Source organism: Manihot esculenta, chromosome 15 (genome assembly GCF_001659605.2).
Source record: "Manihot esculenta cultivar AM560-2 chromosome 15, M.esculenta_v8, whole genome shotgun sequence".
Taxonomy (NCBI): domain Eukaryota; kingdom Viridiplantae; phylum Streptophyta; class Magnoliopsida; order Malpighiales; family Euphorbiaceae; genus Manihot; species Manihot esculenta.
Genome location: NC_035175.2, coordinates 10,300,965 through 10,305,268, shown reverse-complemented (window position 1 = coordinate 10,305,268; position 4,304 = coordinate 10,300,965).

Sequence of the window (4,304 nt, the reverse complement as noted above, 5' to 3'; positions counted from 1 at the left end):
ATCTGAGGCCAACACTTGTCAAAACAAACATGACTCAGCTCACTAGCCAACTCAGCTTCGGCTGCCCAATCGCATGCGAAACCATGCAACATTCGGGGGCCGAACTTGAATTTCAAAAGCCGAACATTGGGCACTTTCGGCGGCCGAACTTACCTTCGGCGGCCGAACTTGGCTGAAGTCTCCATGAACTATTTTTTCTTCAAAACTCAAAACTATATAACTTATAAACCTTAAAACACATCATAACACTTAGAAAACAAAACTCCTACCCTTTTCTCGAATCCCAGCACCCCGGATTCCACCAGACAATAGGAATTCCGGTGCCGGATTCTAGCCGGGTATTACATTCTCCCCTCCTTAAGAACATTCGTCCTCGGATGTTCCTAAAACACACAATTAACACATGAAACGTAGAAAACGAACCTCAAAACAAATATGGATACTGCTGGAGCATAGACTCCCGCGTCTCCCAGGTGCACTCTTCTAGATTATGGTGGTTCCATAGAACTTTCACCATCGGAATCTCCTTGTTCCTTAGCTGTTTGATCTGCGTGTCCAGAATCCGTACTGGCTGCTCTATATAGGTGAGATCCGTATGAATCTCCACCTCAGGCTCACTCAGAACCTGATTTGGATCTGACACAAACTGTCGTAGCATAGAAACATGAAATACCGGGTGAATTCTCTCCATAGAAACAGGTAAATTCAGCTTATACGACACATTTCCGATCCTTTGCAACACCTCAAAGGGTCCAATGTACCGTGGAGCCAATTTACCTTTCTTCCCAAAACGAACCACTCCTTTCATTGGAGACACTTTCAGCAATACCCAATTACCCTCTTGAAATTCTAACTGCTTTCTGCGAACATCTGCATAACTTTTCTGTCTGCTCTGCGCTGTTCTGATTCTCTCTCTGATCATGGGCACCATTCTACTGGTAATGTCTACTAACTCTGGCCCTGCAAGAGCCTTCTCTCCTACCTCTTCCCAGCAAACAGGGGATCTACACTTCCTCCCATACAAAGCTTCATAAGGAGCCATCCCGATGCATGATGGCTGTTATTGTAGGCAAACTCCACCAAAGGTAGATGCTGCCTCCAAGAACCGCCAAAGTCTAACACACATAGTCGAAGCATATCCTCTATGGTCTGGATGGTCCTTTATGACTGTCCATCAGTCTGTGGGTGGAAAGCAGTACTAAAATCCAATCTCGTGCCCATCGCACTTTGCAGACTCCGCCAAAAGCGGGAGGTAAACTGAGGTCCTCTGTCTGAAACTATAGACACTGGAACTCCATGTAATCTCACTATCTCATCCAGATAGACCTGTGCCAACTTATCCACAGAATAGTTACTCCGTACTGGAAGAAAATGAGCAGATTTCGTGAGTCTGTCCACAATCACCCATATCGAGTCTATCCTGTTGGACGCTACTGGTAAACCCACTACAAAATCCATGGCTATGTTCTCCCATTTCCACTCTGGAATCGGTAATGGGTTAAGCATTCCGGCTGGTTTCTGATGCTCTAATTTCACCCTCTGACAAACCTCACAGGCTGTCACAAATTGCGCCACTTCTTTCTTCATGGCTGGCCACCAATAGACCCTTTTCAGATCCTGATACATCTTGGTGGCTCCTGGGTGAACACTATACCTCGCATTATGAGCTTCCCTCATAATGTTTTCCTTCACACTGCCCCTATCTGGTACACAAAGTCGACTCCCATAGCGAATGATCCCTTTGCTGTCAAATCTGAACTCTACACTATTGCCTGACTGAACAGTCCTGGCAATTTTCATCAACTCAGGGTCCTCATGCTGTCTCTGAGCTATCTGCTCCAGAAACACAGGTGTCACTCGCATCTGTGCTATCAACGCACCTGTACCAGACAACTCTAGCTGTAATCCCTCGTCAAAGAGCTGATAAAGCTCCATCACAACTGGTCTCCGCTCTGCTGCTATATGGGATAAACTGCCTAGTGACTTCCGGCTTAGGGCGTCTGCGACAACATTCGCCTTACCCGGATGATACTGGATCTTACAATCATAATCATTGAGCAATTCGACCCACCTTCTCTGCCTCAAATTCAGCTCTCTCTGACTTAAGATGTACTGTAAACTCTTGTGATCAGTGAAGATCTCGCATTTAACCCCGTAGAGGTAATGCCGCCACATCTTAAGTGCAAAGATAACTGCTGCCATCTCGAGGTCATGGGTAGGGTAATTCAACTCGTGCTTCTTCAACTGTCTAGAAGCATAAGCTATTACTCTCTCACTCTGCATCAATACACAACCCAATCCCACTCGAGATGCATCACAGAACACTGTGAAATCCTCATTACTGACAGGCAGAGCTAACACTGGTGCTGTAGTCAGTCTCCTCTTGAGCTCCTCAAAGCTCTCTTCACACTGGTCTGACCAGATAAATTTCTGGTTCTTCTGAGTCAATTTGGTCATAGGAGCTGCTATCTTTGAGAAGTTCTGAACGAACCTCCTGTAGTAACCTGCCAGTCCCAGAAAGCTTTTAATCTCAGTCACTGTCATGGGTCTGGGCCAGTTAGCTACAGCCTCTATCTTCTTGGGGTCTACCTCAATACCCTCTGCTGATACCACATGTCCCAAGAAGGCAATGCTCCTTAACCAAAACTCACACTTCGAGAACTTGGCATATAAACCATGCTCTCTCAATGTCTGCAGAACGATCCTCAGATGCTGGGCATGCTCCTCTGCATCTCTGGAATACACTAAGATATCATCGATAAACACAATGACAAAGTGATCCAGAAACTCACTGAATACCCTGTTCATGAGATCCATAAATGCTGCAGGGGCGTTAGTCAACCCGAACGGCATCACTAAGAACTCATAATGCCCATATCTGGTCCGGAAAGCTGTCTTAGGCACATCTGCCTCTCTGACTCTCAACTGATGATACCCAGATCTCAGATCTATTTTCGAGAAACAACCTGCTCCAGCTAGCTGGTCAAATAGATCATCAATCCTAGGTAAAGGATACCTATTCTTGATAGTGACCTTGTTCAACTGTCTGTAGTCGATACAAAGTCTGAGGGATCCATCCTTCTTTCTGACAAAGAGCACTGGAGCACCCCAAGGTGAGGTACTAGGGCGGATGAAACCCTTATCTACCAAGTCCTGCAACTGTTCTTTCAACTCTGTTAACTCAGCTGGCGCCATCCTGTAGGGAGGAATAGAGATAGGTCTAGTACCTGGCAGTAATTCAATTTCAAACCCTATCTCCCTATCAGGAGGTAGTCCTGGTAAATCGTCTGGGAACACATCGAGAAACTCTCGGACTACTGGTACTGTGGCTGGTTCCCTCACCTGACTGTCTAGCTCTCTCACATGAGCTAGAAACCCCTGACAACCCCTCCTAAGCAAACGACGAGCCTGAAGGGCTGAAATCATACCTCTGGGTGTACCTCTCCTGTCTCCTCTGAAGACACACTCTGACCCATCCTGGTCTCTAAGACGCACTAACTTCTCTCGACAGTCCAACGTAGCACCATATGCAGATAGCCAATCCATCCCTAGAATGACATCAAAATCTGTCAAGTCTAGAACCACAAGGTCAGCTGGAAGGCATCTACCCTCTATGAATACTGGACTGAAACGACAGACTGACACTGCCACTGATGGGTCACATTTGGGTCCACTGACCCAGAGAGGATACTCTAACTCAGAACTGATCAAACCCAATCGCTCTATGGCTCTCGAAGCAATAAAGGAATGAGAAGCACCGGGGTCCATCAAAGCATACACATCTGAACACCCAATGATGAGATTACCTGACACTACTGTGTTCGAAGTGTTAGCCTCCTCCTGTGTCACTGTGAAAATCCGTGCTGGGGCTACCGGATTTCCACCTCGGGAACCTGCTGCTGAAGTAGAGGCTACCCCTCTCCCTCTACCTCTGCCACTAGTCTGAGGCATGACTAGAGCTGCTGGCCGTACAACTGGCTGTACCACACTGCCTGAACTCATCTGCTGGGATGGTGCAAAAGTCATCTGCGGACAATCCCGAGCAATATGCCCTTCCTGTCCACATCGAAAACAAGCTGTAGATCCCAACCGACAAACTCCTCCATGTGGTTTTCCGCATCTTCTGCAGACTGGAGCTGTGCCAGAGCTTGAGCCACTACCTATTCCCAGACCTGACTTGACTTTACTCCAGAACTTACTCTTTGTTCCTTTTGCTCTATCCCATCTTTTACTACTTGGAGTGGGGGCTTTCGAACCCGAAGCCTGTGCCTTTGCCTGTTTCTGAATATTGGCACTAGCTTCCA